Source organism: Zootermopsis nevadensis, unplaced genomic scaffold (genome assembly GCF_977971745.1).
Source record: "Zootermopsis nevadensis isolate Lab colony 2312 unplaced genomic scaffold, Znev_1.0 Znev_ptg000030l, whole genome shotgun sequence".
Taxonomy (NCBI): Eukaryota; Metazoa; Arthropoda; class Insecta; order Blattodea; family Termopsidae; genus Zootermopsis; species Zootermopsis nevadensis.
Window position 1 is genome coordinate 2,363,629 of NW_028259162.1, and position 19,666 is coordinate 2,383,294.

Genomic DNA, 19,666 nt, shown 5'->3' on the forward strand with positions numbered 1-19,666 from the left:
CGAATGAGATACGAAAACGTCTAAATGTGGATCGGGAGACTTTCCACGGCACATCAGAACGTGAGGGTCCACAGATTTATACCAATTCTCCGAGTACAAATGATACAGCATTACAACATGAGTTTTATATGAGTATTCTATATGAGACCCGCCCAACACAATCACACAGCTAGCCACAGGGGCACGCAAAATTTAGTTGCCGAAAGAGAATATAAACAAAAATACAAATAAATTGTGTTGAAGTGATGCCACGGCTGTGGTAAACACAAAACCTTAACAAGTGTCCATGATAGAATGTAAACTTTCCTGGAACATGATCCTGCCAGCCTAAATGGCCCTCCTAACCTAACCTAACCTTACGAGTTGATCGGTCATCAACTCTTAGAATAACGTTTCTCTACTCAGATATGTCACATTAAATGCGTGTTCTTAAATAAATGAGACAAACATTTATGCCTTCATTGATAACACTGTATTAAACTGAACTCCACAGGGCAGAATTCTTTTGAGAAGCTGATAGTCATTCAGTTGGTTATGAATATCAGCTTACATTAATATAAGAGCGGACAATGGACCCTATGTTGAGCCATTTTAATACAGAATTACTGATTTATAAAACAGGCGGTATATATAGTTACCAATGAGTTTTAAACGGTTAACAATGCACTGTACACAAAAATATCTTGTCAGATAAGGATTAGAAAGGAACAACTCAAATTATTTGTTGTTGCTGTGATGGGGTAAGACTATTATTATTATTATTTAGTGTTCTGTCTGACGACAGGTCCATATGAACAGGATCCTTCCATCCTTTTCTCGGACTGGGACCTGTTCATATACGTTCTTGGCAGATGATCCAGAAGTGGTTTGCCATTGCCTTCTTCTGTGTGTGAATGGAGTAATTGTTGGGATGCCACGGAGAAACCGGGGAAGCCCCCGGAGGAAAACTCCGTGTTGCCTAGACCACGGCCTTGCCCAACACAAGTTATAAATTCGGGCACCGCCGGGAATCGAACCCGGGACCCCAGGATTACAAGGCCAGCGTCCATCTCCTAGATGATACATGGGTGAATATGGAGCAGCGGTGTAATGATGCTGATAGGGCAAACGCCTAAGGACTTGGAGAAAAACCCGTCCCAGTACCACTTTTTCCGCCACAAATGCCGGAGGCTAACCACCTGAGCTATGGTACGTCCACTATAACACCAGGTACACAGCGTGAGTGGTAATGTTGAGTGTTTCGTTAACAAAAAAATAACTCCTCCAACAGAATACTAGGTAGAAACTTAGTCTTTTATAACATTCTTCAATCTATTCATTATAGTACATCCGCGAACACAAATAATTTTTGAGCCAGTAATAGATTTAGACTCTTTAACAAGCCAATTTCAGAGTCCAACTAACTCACTTCAGGAATTATAGTATTGCCTATTAGTAATCTGAAATGCATTACAGTCGATAATTACACACGTGTGTGGACGGTATATAACGAAGGAATTAATGAAACAAATATAAAATTCTTGTTCAAATTGGCTTCGTTAACATGGTTTGAATTTTGGAAAAAAAAATTACCCGCTGTAAGTCAGCGTATATTAAAAAATTTTAACTATCGAGATTTAAAACGGTAAAGTAAATACACAATGAAACAATGCAAAATGTTTGAAGAGGGTTAACAATTCTGTAGTTACAAGGATGTAATTATGAAATTCTCCTGCTGTCGCTTTATCTACAGGGCGTTTACTTTCACGTTATTTCGATCTGCCCCCAACAATATGACAATTAAGGTCGTTTCAGGTAGTAAAAGTCATTAAACTTATTACAAAGACAAACTATTTTAATAATTCCACAGTATTAAATTAACGTCAATGTTAAGTACATAAATATGTTATGAAAAGCATTGCTTCATAAATTAATATTTATTGACGTAAAATAACTTCAGTAACAAATAATTACGTACCGTTTCAGAAATCGAAGAAGCTATGAAGATGTCTGTCTTATGGGCAGTTACGCCACTGACGTTTCGGAAGTATTTACTGTCTCCATAATTAGGTCGATGAGCGGCCTTGATGATGGAATCAGTAAAGGTTCTGTGAAACGTCTGTCAGTTTCCACCAGATATCACGACGCTACAACCTAAGACAGCCATCTTCGTGTTTGCAATCTTGGAAACCTGAATTCTCACGATGAAACCATGGTTCTGACTTACATTCCCAGGTTTCAGATCCGTCCGTCTATTTTAAGGTCTGTCAGCTGCCTAAAATGCGTCTCGTCTTACAATTTATTTTCTGAGACGCTTATATATTCCTCTTTTGTTCGCATTTCTCATCGGTCCCATGCACACATAACTTGATAGATATATTAAGATTTCCTTTTCTCTGTTGCATAATACTTTTTCAGGACGCAGGACTCGTATGGTCCCTCCAAACACTTGTAGGCAGCTACAGGTGCCTACCTGCTCCAAATTTGAAAACCTTTCCAACCCTTTATACGCATATTCTGTCATTGGTGCAGCGAGTGCTGCCTAAACAGGCTTCTGCAGGGGCACACGTGCCGTTTCCATGGCGGCTCAGCATGGATCACTAGGTACTTGACGGATGGCTTCGCAAATACGAATCGTTATGGTCGACTTGGTTTTGCAGTTCGAGGTCATCTCGCAAAAGAAGAAATGGAATTACCCGCTTGCGATATACGGACGTGCGTGGCGATGCAGCAAGATCGTCTGGACCCTACGTGAGGTCCCTCACCATCAGGAAGCACCGACCAAGACGTTCCAACGTTTTTACGATTAATTTAAGGAAACTTTTTATTTTAAGAGCATTGCTTCTTTATTTGCATTTCAGCAACATCGTAGCACGTGTGGGCTGAGAAAAATGTTGCTAATACCACAAATTCCGATTTTCTTGTGCATCTGAAGAAGAAATGTCATGTCCTCAAGATTACTCCTCCCATTTTACGACTTGATACTTCCATTCGCTTGTCAAGCGAGATTTTCCAACAACACATTTGTAACTATACATTTCTTGCTATATATCCAGCCAATTTCATTGTCATCTGCTCTTAGCTGCCCTCAGATTACGGTTTTTTTTTTATTTGTAGTGTTCTGTCTGACGACAGGTCCATATGAACAGGATCCTTCCATCCTTTTCTCGGACTGGGACCTGTTCATATACGTTCTTGGCAGATGATCCAGAAGTGGTTTGCCATTGCCTTCTTCTGTGTGTGAATGGAGTAATTGTTGGGATGCCACGGAGGAAAACTCCGTGTTGCCTAGACCACGGCCTTGCCCAACACAAGTTATAAATTCGGGTAATATTAATCTGGTAATATTAATAATCACACCATAAAGGCGTATAGGGAAGTAAAGGTATATTTTCAGGTTATCGTGGGTTGGCGCCCCTGCAAGTGACCGATCAGTTTCGCGCTGTGTCCGACTTTCTCTCGCACAAAAACCTGCCTTTATACACATTTGACTGAGGGTTGTGTGGGCCCCAGCCAGGGAATATCTCGGCCCACCGTACCCAACAGAGGTTGTACCCTGATATACACCTCGCTATCGAAGACATTTAGGTTAAAAGTATAAGTCAGGATACTAATCTACCTTAGATCTATATGTTGTCCCCTGTCCACAAACGCCTTAAACATTCTTTATCCCGTTAGAATAAAATATAAGGTCCCAGTGGTAACTATAAGTACCACATGCCTTCCAACACAGTGTATTTATGGGTCTCGTATGATTCTCGGTGTAAACGATGATTATTTACTTAAACAGCGTTAACAAGTTGATCTTTGTAATGGTGAAGAGTTGTGTTTTCTTTGCGGTACGGACTGAACTGAATATTATTTAGACGACCTTCGGCTTTGAGGGGTTAAGCCAGGCTAGAAGTGAATCCACTGTATACTAACTAACAAATGTATAAAACTGCTTTGTTCCCGACGGCAGATTGCTTTGTCCAGGGATGGGTTATAATCTTCTTACGCCCAAGTAATGTGAAATGGTAGACATATGTTGGGAGTGCCCCTGTGTGTTGAAATATCACGTACACACAAATTGCTAGAGCGGTGCCAGATCCTCTAATCCGCAGAACCCGCAAACTCTTTTCATTCAGCCGGTGCAATTATTCGCTTCCCAATTCCTGTTTACAGCTTCCAGTAGGATACCTCGTCCGTTCTCCGATGGTGAGGGGGGGCGTGGTCTTCCTTACTTATTATATAACTTCACGATCCTGTACGGACTAACTAGAGTGTTAATTAAAAAAGTAATGCCCGCAGTTTATTAATGACTGATTGGTTCACTTATCCGCTAACAAATACGCAAATAAGTATGCACATAACGAATAATCGGCTTTCTGAGTTACTGACTAATTTTACAGACAAATTAAGTACATCTCCGGGTCACTCGGCAAATGAAATTCTCGTGTCTTACGAAATGTGAATATTTATTACCGTTTTCAAAAAAGCACAGTGTTCTGAGACAAAGCAGTTGATATAGCATTCCTTCAACGCTCATTTCAATGCTTACGCCTACCGTCACTAAAGCTGTGACATTTGTTGGGGGCCTTTCCCACCTGGGCTGCATATGCAAATACCTCTTCCATCTTCCTTCCAAGCTACATTTTGCTTCTGAAACTGATTCTTTGATTGTTGAAGCGTTCAATCATTACTCACTTCACAGGTTAGATGGCACTGAATAGCGCAGTGATTCGTGAATAATGAATTAGAAAGAAGGTTGTGAAAGGAATCTGTCGTGGCCTATTTTAAGACGGTATTGTAGCACATGTTTGGAGAGATTTAGGAAAACAGCTGAAATCTTCACTCAGATGAGATTCAAACCTATGATCTCACGGTAATAGCAATTAATAACCACTCGACTGCTACTAGGTTCCTAAAATTTAGTTATCATTTTATTATTTAGTGTTCTGTCTGACGACAGGTCCATATGAACAGGATCCTTCCATCTTTTCTCGGACTGGGACCTGTTCATATACGTTCTTGGCAGATGATCCAGAAGTGGTTTGCCATTGCCTTCTTCTGTGTGTGAATGGAGTAATTGTTGGGATGCCATGGAGGAAAACTCCGTGTTGCCTAGACCACGGCCTTGCCCAACACAAGTTATAAATAAGGGCACCGCCAGGAATCGAACCCGAGACCCCAGGATTACAAGGCCAGCGTTCTAACCGCTAGACCACTTTTGTAGAAGAAGGAAAGTTTGTTGCATAAAGAAAGAAACGTGAGGAAATGCTGTTGGTTTATTTAAAATTAGTTACATTATCTCGGCATTTGGCTTAAGGAACTGAGTAAAACCTTGTAAACAGTCAGTTTAGCCGTTACCCCGATACAGGTTGGAACCAGGAGCGTCTCCCATATATAAATAAAGCTAGTCAGATTTAAGCCAACATGTCGGTTGCGATATGATGCAAAGAAAAGCAGGAACCCGACGCAGGAATAATATTTACTGACATAAAAATACGTCTAATGCGTCTTTAGCTGAGTCACAAGGATCTGCACCCTGAGACAGAGAAAAGACGAAGTACAAACATCGTGGCAGAACTTCAATGTATATATTTCTAACCAGAATCAGATTCGAGCATCAGTAAGAATTATCAAATACTGATTTTTACGTTAATGAAAAATGTGGCAACTTACCGCAACTTCAGTTTGGATTGTTTTAATTAAGAGCTCGTATATTCCGCGCCTGCGAACATTTTCTGGAACTCAGCTACTCAGTCGCGGTTTCTCTGTGCCGACAAATTAATATTCTTCAGAATTATATTGTCTAACCCCAAATACTTTTCTCTCTCAATCTATCCATTCGTTCGACATTTCAGATCTGTTTCTGAGGTCTTAAAATTCTTCAACCTTAGAGCGTGTACAACACAGACAGAATCTAAAATCAGTTTCCCAGTTTACAATTTTGGTACATGGGAGGTTTTCTGTTTAGACATTTGGTTGGACGCCTTGGATGGATGGTAAGTCCGTCGAAAGGCGTCTACCTAAACAGGACAGCACAAAACAGAACGACGCGGACAAACATCCATCGACTGCTCAATTTGAACGACGTAAAACTACATTCACTCTGAAATCTGCTCTCTGAACGAGGGGTTACAACTACGCAATCACATTTATATCGCGTTTTTTCTCATAAATTGTTTCGCAATGTAACAGTGTGCATCATGTGGGGTAGCACAGACAAACTCCATTCTAACTGAAGATTTCTGTCTTCTGGGTTGCTGCGCTGTGTAGTCTGGTCGATGTTTACCAACGTTTACAGAGGTCATACTTGCCTCCGTCATCAGGGCGATGAATTAGTATGAAGATTTATGTCTTCTGGGTTGTTGCGCTGTGTAGTCTGGTCGATGTTTACCAACGTTTCAGAGGTCATACTGCCTCCATCATCAGGGCGATGAGTATGAAGATTTCTGTCTTCTGGGTTGTTGCGCTGTGTAGTCTGGTCGATGTTTACCAACGTTTACAGAGGTCATACTTGCCTCCGTCATCAGGGCGATGAATTAGTATGAAGATTTATGTCTTCTGGGTTGTTGCGCTGTGTAGTCTGGTCGATGTTAACCAACGTTTCAGAGGTCATACTGCCTCCATCATCAGGGCGATGAGTATGAAGATTTCTGTCTTCTGGGTTGTTGCGCTGTGTAGTCTGGTCGATGTTAACCAACGTTTCAGAGGTCATACTGCCTCCATCATCAGGGCGATGAGTATGAAGATTTCTGTCTTCTGGGTTGTTGCGCTGTGTAGTCTGGTCGATGTTAACCAACGTTTCAGAGGTCATACTGCCTCCGTCATCAGAGTATGAAGATTTCTGTCTTCTGGGTTGTTGCGCTGTGTAGTCTGGTCGATGTTAACCAACGTTTCAGAGGTCATACTGCCTCCATCATCAGGGCGATGAGTATGAAGATTTCTGTCTTCTGGGTTGTTGCGCTGTGTAGTCTGGTCGATGTTAACCAACGTTTCAGAGGTCATACTGCCTCCGTTATCAGGGCGATGAATTAGTATGAAGATTTCTGTCTTCTGGGTTATTGGGCTGTGTAGTCTGGTCGATGTTAACCAACGTTTCAGAGGTCGTACTGCCTCCGTCATCAGGGCGATGAGTATGAAGATTTCTGTCTTCTGGGTTGTTGCGCTGTGTAGTCTGGTAGATGTTTGCCAACGTTTCAGGGATCATACTGCCTCCGTCATCAGGGCGATGAACACAACCATCGCTGGTCATCAGTAAAGTTACGAAGTATCAACTAAAGTCCCGAGGTCCCATTGGTCGTAGGGACATCTAACCTTCTGTTCCTCAAGAGGTGAAGACAACAGAAGACCGAAGCTTAACATTAATTTACATCTAATGACCAGATTATGAATGTGTTGTACTTAACTTCTACGCTACACATATTCTTCAACGGCGTACTGTTTAAGGAGAGGAGTATGTGCGTATACATGTATGTATGGTTTTATTAACGTCATTTGCTCTGTCCTTCTTGCGTTAATCTCTCTGCCACGCACCCAAGATGCTTATGATCCATCTACTTCTAGATCTTCCTGTCTTCTCCTCCCTGGTGGTATCTGCAATTCTTTGGACCATTAACTATCCCAAAAATTAATTCCGACGTTAAAGAGGGAAGATGCTTGATGATTCCATCTGCGACATTTGTCTGCATGCGCGAAATCGAACATTGTCCCCTTGACGGACCGGTCATGTACAAATTCCCGTCACGTCTTCTTCGAGCAAGACATCTCACATCGATAATAAAACTGCAGCTATTCTTTGTTTCCTCCGGGGTCATTCTGATGTTTATAGGACACAATAAAAACATTATATTGTGTTCTTCTTATCCATCATTCTCCAGCCCTGTCTTAAATCAATAGTTTATCTCTTGATAATACAGAACTGCAGTCATCCTTCATATAACCAATTAAATTATTAAATTTTTCAACTCTTTTCCCTAACTTTTAATTCGTTAATTTTCATTCCGTAATTATTCTGTCCATAGGGGTTGTGGAAGTGCATAGAACATGTTTTACAGCGAAGGGGGAAGTTTATTTGACCGCCAGTAGAGGCAAAGTATACAGATCTAAACAACTGACTGTCGTAGAGCATGGAAACGGATGGACAAAGTTGAAACTGGTGCGTCGCAGTGCTTCGTCGGAAGTAAAAGCTGGATTTCAGGTAATACACCTGAAGACGGAGGTAAAATATCTCTCCGAAACGTTTTCAACTGCCTAAGAGTCTACACGGCGCTAAAATCCAGAAGAACATCGTCATAATCATCCTCGCTGCTGTGAAAACCAAAAATTTCACAAGATGAACGCACATTATTCATCCAACCATACATATGAGGACGTAGGAATTTAATTTTCTATCTCATAAAGTCCCAGTCCGATTCGATGTCCACCCAGCCCCCTATTTCAATGCTACCAAAGATTTTTACCGGGGTTAAGCTGGAAGAAACGTGAACCTGACAGCGCACTTCCATCTACTATCGGTATCAAAAATTCGTGCATCTAAACTGCTATTTCCCCATACACCTTCATGGCGTGGTTCTTAATTAAGAACACACACAAATATACCCCTATTTTACTCTGCATTTTAGGGCTCCAATATTACAGGTTTGTAGCGGTAAGTCACATTATCTAGTGTTCCGTGTCATATTGAAATGTGCGCCAGTGTGTCGCCATGTCGAGGAATATAGAAGTTTTACGTACCTCTACAAACTGCTGCCCCTAATGGAGTCTGGTTCTCACCATAAAACTTTCAGAGTTGCTGTCAGCATATTTCTGATAGTTTAAAAAAAAAATATATGGACATGTTAGCCTCTGGTTACAGCGGGAACTCACCATCATGAAAAACACTGTCACGTGACACTTTCTGAAAAGCAGCGTACACGCAGCAAATATGTTTGTATCACGGACGAGAATTCAGAGATATTACAAATCGAAGTAATCTACTTTCTTCTAACAAAGAATAAAATTTAGTATCAAATGACAAACTACGAAACAAAAAAAGAAGGAAAATTACCAATAACAATCTTCACGGGTAACCAGCCACGATACATTACAGTCCAATACATCTCCGTTTCTACTATATACGATTACGATATTACTTCTTGGTCCTACATAAAATATTGACGACACTACAAAATACAAACCTAATAACAGTGACCTGTGATAGTACAACGCAACGAAGAAATAATATAAAGAACAAGGAGAACATCATCAGAAAATGAAGAATATAAATTATGAAAAACAATAAAAATCAGTATTTCAGTAATAAGTTTTAACTACATAACACCCGTTGATGGCTAAATTATAGCCGAAACTAGTAGTGTAAGTTCCTATGTAATCGAGTACTCGAAGGGGAACGTTAATTGATGTTTTAATCTTTTAACAATATTATATATTTGTGATTGACGGCAATAAATTTTAATATATTTTTAATTCATAGTTGCTAATTTAACGTCAGTTCAGTTGTGGGAGTTCTTTTACGCCGTAGATCGTGATGTTCTGGATTAGATACACTGAAGATGGATGGGGTACGACACTCCGAAATAACCTAAAAGATTATACGGCGTCACGACCTATAGCCAATAGTAATATAACCCATTAATTCCCAACAACAACTATATGTCCAAACTGCTTCAAGAATCGATACCTCGTCATTTTGTATTTAATATCGTTATAGTATGATTCTCACCGTAAACAACGATCAATTCCTTAAACAGCGTTAAATAGTTGATTTTTGTAACGGTGAAATGCTGTGTTTTCTTTGCGGTAAGGACTGACTTCTTATAAATTAGTTACACGAATTTCGGATTCAAATGGTTAATAATATTACGAAGCATATTGTAAATGATGTCCGACCCCTCACCGTTTATATCAATAGGCTACAAAATTATATGTCCATGAAATGGCAACCGTAGACCAGCCACCGCCGTGCATACAAAGAACTCAATTGATTCTACTCAAGGGGATTTCCTCATAAAATTAATACTTTGAATAAATATTTTTCCCAACCCCGTTGGGGGGAGGGAGGACAAAACACGTGAGGTATTCGTACGCTACACACTGCTAGTGTTTAAATTATTAATAACATTTTATACGCGGAACTGAAGGGATGGACGTCTTTTCTTTAGTGGTTTGAAATATACACACTAACAGCATACAGACGTGAATGAGGCAGGAGTCGGAATTCTGGCTTCATTCAGCCGTGAGACGTGATGCGACCCTTACACATGTAACTGGGGTGATTATGATGAAAATCCCGTTCTATTCACGGGTTCCGGGTTCGAAATCTCGGCTGTGAAATGGACGGTAATATTCTGTAGACTACGCGTATTTTGTCGCCAATTTGAAAATGGTGTGTTGAAGGAAGTTTTATGACCTACGCATGACTTCAGAAAACATAAAATTACAAAAATAATATACTCATTTGTATATTTCACCTGCGGTGATAACGTTACACGAATGGAGTCCTCAAGAATTTAATACATATTTTTCAAAACACATTAAGTAACCTGCGAGACAGCGGACAAGATATAAGATTAAGATTATTCGCACTTGAGTAAACAGTGAGTTTGTCAAAGAGATTAAGATAGGGTTCATAGGTGGGCTTTTGTGATGACGATCATGAATGTTCGATTTCCATACCAACAGAGCATTTATTTCTATAAGAGATGAATACGGTCTATATGATTACTGGGGGAAACCGCTGAACCTCCGGAATTTTTAAACTAAAGGTGTTTTTTGAACTGATATGTACATTAATTTCTTCGAAGTTTACTTATGGATATGCTTTAGTAATCGCCCTGATGACGGAGGCAGGAAGCACCTCCGAAAATGCAGTAAACATCTACCAGACTACACGGCGCAACAACCCGGAAGACAATGTAATAGACATATATGAAAAAAATGCTAATGTACGCGTTCTATTTGGTGGAGAACTCGCGTGATTAAAGAATGATTCAAATTTGCTAATACATTAACCATGATGCATTGCAAAGTCTGATATCAGTTTCTTAGACACGAGAACCCACTGTGTGTTTGAACAGTCTGGAATATGTAGTACGAACGACAATGCAATATTGATAATGTTCGGGATCTTTGCATGTTCGATTCTTACACATTATCGTACTATGTAGAACAAAGACACTACCATTATCAATCCCAGGTTAGGATTATTTATAAATTACATTTCTACTGTCCTAAGTGAGGTGGAAAAGAACATGCCATAACCTAAAGATTTTGATATTAAAAACTTATGTGCATGTGAAATTTGTGAAGTGGGACGCTTCTAGAAATATTGATACGTGTATGCTTAAGGTCTAATCGCTGTCTCGTTACAAGACACAAGCAAACAAACGAAAATAAAAAAACAGGGTTCAAACGAACATTTTTTGAGTGGAAAACATAAACTAACACAAGATATACATCAGTGACTACGAGACTGGCAGAAACGTTTAAAAGTTGCATTATATGAGACGTAAATATAAGGCGACAACATTTCTAGAATTATTTGCAGTGGAAAGTACCGTCACGTAATTTTCTCCAATCCTCAAGAAATATGTTAGCAGAACTGGAAGGTTCAACACTGCTATTATAAGTGTCCGCCTAATGGACACGAATCTGGACCAGTTTCATGTAACTGAGATCCTCACAACCAATTTTCCTAAGATGAATCTTAAAGCTATCCTCTAATATAATTTTCCAAGTTGGATATTTTGAATTGGTTTCACCAAGAGAATTTTCTGTGCTCAGTCCTGAGGGAATATTAAACCCCTCTGCAATCCCCATTACTCCTCTAACCTAACAACATTACGTGATGTTAATAAATCACAAAGTTTCTCGTTGAACTTTATGTTTATCCTAAATTGAGGTCACTTATTTCATCATCCCTAGGTCCAGATGTATTCTGATCACTTAAGACATTCTAACATGTGCTCTACCCACATAGCAGCAGACTATCCCTTATAACCCAAACACAACAAATACCTACTAAAATATTGCTATGCAAATTAATATTTCTTGCACAAAGACGCTGTTTTTAAAACGTTAATGTAATAAAATGAATAAGATACAATTATGATAAATTCTTCATTCTTCTTTAACGCATTCTGTATTGGATTTATTTGTGTTTAAATTAAAGGCGATGTTAATACTTCACACTGAAAGATAAGAGGAAAAATTATACATTTTAGACACAAGACAGCAAAACAAAAGGTTCAGAGTTTAATGGTAACCTGCATTTCCCAAATGAATTGCAAAAACCACAGACATGCCGTCTGGTGGTAAGATGCGATTACTCGTGTTTAACGTTGCCAGAAACTTGTAGGCGTGTGATGATGCTTTCTGCACAGCGCAGGAGGAACTTCTGAAGCTAATGCAGACATCAAGCACAGGCGGACGGAAGCAAACTTAATGATAAAGAATAACATATCCGGACTTCCAAGGGATAAGTTAAACTAAATGTTTTAGCAGGGAAGCTACGAGCAGCCCAACCGTCCAGAACAGGTTCAAGATGGTCCACCCTCTCTCCGTCTCTCTTTCACCCAACACGTCAAAGATACCAAGCGGGAGTGTGCGAACTTCTGAGAACGGCGGAATTATCAAAGGCTCTTACCGCCGTTGCGCTGCGTGTAAGAGTGTCCTAATGACCACTCATGGCATCAGCAAATGAATTCAAAAAAACCGCCAAATTTTTCCCTTTCATGCAGTTCTCCGTTTCAAGGCGAGTAATTAATTCCAGGAACAATCACTGCACGGGACGTATCTTATACATTTATTATCCAAGTCCAAATTACGAGCGATTTCCTGAAATGCACTATCGCTACTAATAAATAGTAAACAAGCTATTACTTTCTTTTGAACCGTCTTTCTACCTTCCCTTCCTTCTTATCTGGGATTGGAGACTACAATTGGCCACACTCGTTTCCTTCCACACCCTTACCAATTCATTAAACACGATCATCCTCGTCGATGTCGACCCTCTGGGTAGTAACGTGTACTTGTATGTGGACACCAATGTTTCGGAGGAAGAAATTTCTTCCATCTTCAGGGCTGAAAGCAGTATATTTCTCCGAAACGTCGGAATCTCCCCATAAGTCCATAATGCGTAACTATAATACCAATACCGCCATCCTTCTTCGCCGTGATAACCTTAAATTCCACTCGTCTTTATACCAGCGTTTTGTAACTTAAGCGGATGAGAAATTGTTGCTACATAAAGTAACTAACAAACAAACAGACGAAGTATCCTTAGCAGGATAACTACTCCTTGGGAAGTCCCGAATCCTGGATGTCCGTTCTGCAGGACCAACTAATTTAAACTCACGGCAACTGCAGAGCGCTGATTTACCATTCTCCATTAATGGAGTGCCGGTATTGTCAGGGCAAGGTGATTTTCCAGTGTTTTTATATACGTCGAACGCGCTGTAAATATGAAGCAGCGTTAAACATAGCCACGATTTTACGTAACCTTCGTACAATTTCCTGCTAATGTACTTCGGCGAACAATTCGCCCTTCTACACGACGTGAACGCGTATACTTGAAGTTAAGAACGTCCTACGGAAACTCCCTACCCTTCTTGAACTAAAGGTAAAGCTGTCTCCGTATCTCATCACTTTGAGAACGGAGGTAAAACTCCACGTATTCTAGACCTCGGCATTAGATTGGTATCAGTGATACTGGTACCCAGTGGAGGCGAGGCGTGACGGGGCCACACAGCGTGTCGTCGTGTCGAATTCGATTGCCCAGAACCGAACCCTGGTCGTCCAGCCGAAGCCAGTCAATTTACTGACTGATCTGTCCTGGTGTTCGAATTCCGACAGGGAAAAAAGCAATTAATTACAGCTTCTCCAATGACAGAGAAACGCTGAAACCAGAGATAACCTATTCGGGTGGTTAGACCACTGTTTGCTTGGAGCAGGAACCGTGTTTACACATCCAAGCCCCCCCCCCCCCCCCCCCCCCCGGACAGGGTATGAAACTGTCAAAGGACTGAAGGCTTTCAATCACAGTCTCAGCTCTCGATATTCAGACGATGTATCGATGTCGAATTACGTCAATATTATCCTGTTTATGTATACATGTCTTTCAGTTCCAGAACGCGCAAGTGCGCAGTCAGGATATTAATTACTTCTTGTGACGTCATGAGAGGCGAAGAATGATTTGAAGGAACAAACAATAAAATAAAATAAAATAAAGACGACTCTCGTTATACACGGGGGGGATGCGTTCTTGCGAATCGCCGCTTATATCCAAAACGCGTAAAACGGGAAACGTATGTTTTCTTAATTATACACCACTGGAGGCCTTGATTTTTAATATCAGGAATCAAAACGGTGGATCGAGTCTGTGAAACAGCTCGCGATACTCAGATTCTGCCGGGGCCGCGAATAGGATATTGACGCTCCTTACGATACTGAAATAGAACCGCGGAAAAATACAACAAACGCTCATATCTAAAGCAGCGTGTAACGAAAGTCATCTGTAAAGAGGAAGAAGGGGTGGGGGGAATTTCCTTTGGACACAATCCTAGAACTTGGGAAGCAGTGTCGAAGCGTCCCGACAAATAACTTCACCAAAATTCTACGTGCTTTCTCGTTTCTCCGATGCAAACAGTGAAGAACTGTGTCTCACGGTGTTTTGTGTCACGAAGCAATGAAATCTTGTGATGCATGCTGAATGAACATGTGACATCAGAATCGCTTTTTCCCCCCCATGAACTCTGCAGCAACATGAGGTTTGTGACGAAGACATGCGTACTCTGAAATGACCGGAGTCAGACCTGCAGACACGTACCAGGGGAGATTTTCCATTTCATCAACATTATTCAACGCTAGCCGGTAAACCACACCGGACGACACACTCGAAAGCTTTCGTACCAGAATAAAAAAGAACAATCCACGAAGAAGAAGAAGAAGAAGAAGAAGAAGAGAGAGAATCCATCTTTGTTCCAATGGCAAGAGCGTGATACGACCAGACGTTAACTGATCGCAAACGTTTAGCGTGGTGATGCATCTATATAATATGGAGAAGCGTGACCCAACATATTTCTGTTCCACAGATGGAAAGATGGTTACCACGGTGGAGGGGATAGGGGGTCAGGAACGCCTTCAAAATGACTGCAACACTCGAGAACAAAAGAAGCGATACTCGCGAGATGCAGCGGGAATCCTGGGAAAGCATTTGTTTTCCGTTCCGGGTCACAAGATGCTGTGTACTGCCCCAGCGGGAGCACAGACATGGCTGCGTCCCAATGCGAGGACTGGAGTTCCACAAGCAACCTTCTTAGGATGACCACACGACACCTCTGCACATACACAACTTAAATTATCGGATATTACTAACGAGTGGTTAGTACTTCTGCTTCGTGTTCGGGACGTCACGGGTTCAAACCTCAGACGAGAAGTAAGCTATCCTGAGTGATATTTTTCGCGGTTTTCCGCAGTCATCCCCATGGCCACAACGTCTTCCTTGTGGAAACCGTCAATCTGACGCCACGTATACAAAGCAATTGAAAAGACGTCTTCAAACAATTCAAGACTAGGCCAATAATATGACAGTGAGCAATTGTTAGTACAAAATTAGTACAATTAAATTACACGAAGATAAACAATTTGTAACAAGATTAAGAAGAAAACATTATTTCTACGTTGTGGATCCTGTTAAACCCTATAAAGTCGATGTTCATCTTGATTATATTTAAAAATTAAGCACGTACCGCAAAGAAAACACTATACTTCACCATTACAAAGACCCACTGGTAAACGCTGATTAAGAAAACAATAGCAGCATATAGCGATAATCATACTAAACCTAAAAATACACTCTGCAGGCACAATGAGATAGCTCTATCAAGTTCCCTACCTATCATCCACATTAATTCTCCTAACTCCTTCTTGGTCTTCCAAGTGCTCGCTTTCTAAAAGATTATTGCTTCAGATATATACCGACTAAATGTTTCTTATCTCTCACGTGTGCTACATGCCTCGCCCATCTCTCTTTCACCATCGTCATTTTCTGTTAAGACCACAAACTATTTATGAATCTCCTCATTAAGAAATATCCTGAATTTCCATGTTATTTCCACAGTTAAACTTCCAGCAGTGTCAAGATGAGACATTATCACGTGAGAGGTGATTCGAAATGTTTAATTTTCGTAGCTGTTTTACGAGGGCACAGAATTTGCCAACGCCTGTAGAAATTAGTTTATACTACACGCGTCACACAGGAATTGAAGAAGTTGTCGATCTTGAAGCTGAAGGCGTTGATGACGAACAAATAGTGAAACTGATAAAATTCTGAAGAAGCACTCGTAATCTTTTCGGATATTGTTTGTACAATATGAAGATATGAATGAAAGTTGTGGCTAGTTAAACTAATATCATTTATCAGAGACATGAGGTTTCCACGGCGGTAAAAATTTCGATCGTGGTTTTCAGGATTGTGACGCCGTGTAGATGTGCAGGTGGTAACCGACGTTCCTCCAAAATTTTATTAACTACACCCCTGTGTCAAAAACAGAGGAACTCCAATAATAAAAACACGTACGGACACTTTGTAAAGATAAACTGAAAATGGCATACGAAGCAGATAACTGAGATCAGTCGTAAATATTACATCAAACCCATTATAAATTACACTTTTCATCAGTCAAGTAAGGGAATCACTTTGTTATTAACTAACTTCTTGGAGCCGAATATTCTTGAGAAGCTGAGACAGTCAATAAACCCCCGGAGTTTACGAAATTCAGAAGTCCCTTATAGAGACTAAAACAGCCCATTACTTGATCGTATGACAAAGCAGCTTAAGTGGGTTTTCGTCCACAGTAACACTTCTCGAAGATTCATTTTAACCTATTTTTCTCCCATCTACAACCAGGTCTACGAACTGGCCTCTTCCCTTCAGATATTCCGGTTAAATTCTGTATGCATTTCTCATTTCTTCCATTTTTTCCTCACGTCCCACCTACCTCATCTTTTATTTCAACACTTTATCAATATTTTTAGACAGGGATCTGAGGTGGGGCGTTGTAAACACGATAATTAATGAATCTTTGGATTCCATAAAATAAGACTTGGCTAGCTTGACTCTATGACTACATGGGCTACTCTAAGATTCTCAAGGAGTACGATGCACGTAAATTAATTATTTACGTAGCGCAGAAATTATTAAAGTAACAACCTCCTAGAAATATACGCCGTGTAGTGTCGTAGAAATTGACCGAATTTTCAGATGTGCGTACTGCTTCAATCATTAGGGTGATTATGAGGCGGCAAGGACCTCTGAAACGTCGGCCAACTTGTACGAGACTACTGCGGCGCAATATCCCAGGAAAATGTCATCTCCGTACTTGTCCAAGCAAGGATCTGAAATCTCAAAAATTGTAAATCTCGTCTCTACTTTCCTCTGGTTGATCCAAATATTGACCACGTCACCCACCCTCAAACACACTGAAGTGATGCTGGTTAGACTCTTTCCTACAAGCACGAAAGTGACTGGTTCGCACACAAATCTTCAAATAACGGCTGAGTGACGACGAAGTTCCTTTGACACTTGTTGGCTCTGGTTCCGTCCCTCGAGCAAGGAAAGAGACATTGAGACGCGACCTCGGGCCCCGGTGGGGTGTGGGTCGGGGTGGGGTACGGGGGTAGGGTGGTATGGGTGCCACAGATTCACGATTCGGAGCGAGGAGCATCACGACCTCGGGCAGACACACATCACGTCCCATCATGCATCGCGCGAGATAAGAAAGCGTGCCAGCCACTCACGCGGACATGCTCCTCGATAAGGCGGGAATCTGCCCACAAAAGCAAATTGAGGAAGTTTCTCTCCGTTGTTTAAAGCTCAATGTTTACTATACGCACCGTTTCAAAACACGACAGTCTTAAGAATATGAACCGGGTTACTGGCTGTCCTGACAAAACTTTCGCGGTTTTTCTAAGTCTCTCCAAAGAAACGTCGTTTCGGTACCTCCACGTATGCCGCGATCAACAAATTCCAAAGTTTGATACATCGCCACTTTGCAATTATTTTCCCATATCATTTAATTTCAGCAAGTGAAATAATTAATATGATGGCATTTATAATTTTATTATGAACATTATTTTCAGCAAAAACAATATATTATTTCAAGACACATTTTAGATATACGAAAATATTTACATTGATTAAATATATGCAGTAGCGAGTAATACCAAAACTTAAAAGATTATTGTCCTTACAATTAAATTATTTCTCCCCATCTCCTAGCGTTATTTTCCGAGTAAGACACAGCATCAATGAAGCTCTGTAATGGAAAATAGCACACGCCAATATCTAAACAGAAAACAATACATCAGACGTCGTTGAGGCATGATCTTTAGACAGATGACGAATGACCTCCGAAACGTAAGAGACATTTGTAAGGCGGATCTGGAGAAAGTACGAGTAGAAAGAAAGGGACCCTCACACCACAGACGCTAAAGAATGAGATGGCCGCTACGGACACCCTCATCCATTACACACATGTGATAATGATCACAGAATGTGACAAATCACCGGACATGAGGAATTGCCAGTGCGGGCAATGATACCATCCGCATGAAGCCTCATCCACGAGATGACAATTCCTACAGGGCCTAACGGACAAAATACACTTCGTGGCTAAACGTAGGGATGGTTCTTAGAACAAGTGGTGCATACAGTTCCCATTATATCTCCATTGTGCAACTGAGAAAAACCGCGGAAGTGATTTGCTGGTAGTGAAGAAATAATGCAGAGGTGACGTTGAAAGATTTCGGCTTCTTTGGACGAATTTATTTTATTGAATAACGTCTCTTCAACGTCAAAATTTGGCGGAAATATGATTAAGAAAGGTGCATCTGGTACAGTATTGTCGTGGTTTTCTTTGAAGGTACTATTCTGGCACTCACCTGGAAAAACTGAGTAAAAACATGATAGAACACACATTATATCCGGTATCCCGACCGCGATTCGAACCGCGTACCTACCGAATACAAATCTGAAGTCTCACCAACTCCTTTCTGAACGGTGAGTAACTTTACCTTTAGTGCGTAGTCAACTAAAAAAAACAAATGCAAGGCAGTGTGGAAACAAGGAAAGTTAAAGAAAGGAAGATAAAGATAGGGCGAAGATTGGTATTGTTATATGGATGACATCAGTTTAGATTGTCGAGTCATCAATAAACTGCTGCAACTGTCTTATGGACGACCCCCCGCAGAGGAGGGTGTTCTTCAGCTGTCAACTCGGGGAGCATCGCACATAAATACCAACCGCTGCTGTCACAAAACGGATTCTTAAGGTATTTCAATACAAAAGTCAACTCAAAGACAGCGAATGCTCCCGCTACGGCGTCTAATCTGACACAGGTTCATTTGTTGGCTCTTAGTTTTTGTTTAGCCCAAAAATCTAGTGGTAACTATATGTACCACCCATTTCAACAATCAATAATTACGCATTTTGTATTTATGGGTCTCGTATGAATCTCATGGTAAACAGAAATTAGTTCCTTAAATATCGTTAACCAGTTGATATTTCTAATGGTGAAGTGTAGTGTTTTCTTTGCGGTACGGACCGAATTCTTAAATATTTTTAGACGCGATCAGTTGATTCTGTAATGGTGAAGTGTAGTGTTTTCTTTGCGGTACGGACTGAATCCTTAAATATTATTTT

At 40.7% G+C, this 19,666-nt stretch overlaps 1 long non-coding RNA gene across 1 annotated transcript in view; it reads right to left on the reverse strand.

Annotated features, from left to right (window-relative positions):
* Positions 1–19,666, reverse strand: part of LOC110841270 (uncharacterized) — a 181,212-nt gene that overhangs the window by 25,186 nt on the left and 136,360 nt on the right. The gene's annotated exons all lie outside the window — the stretch shown is intronic.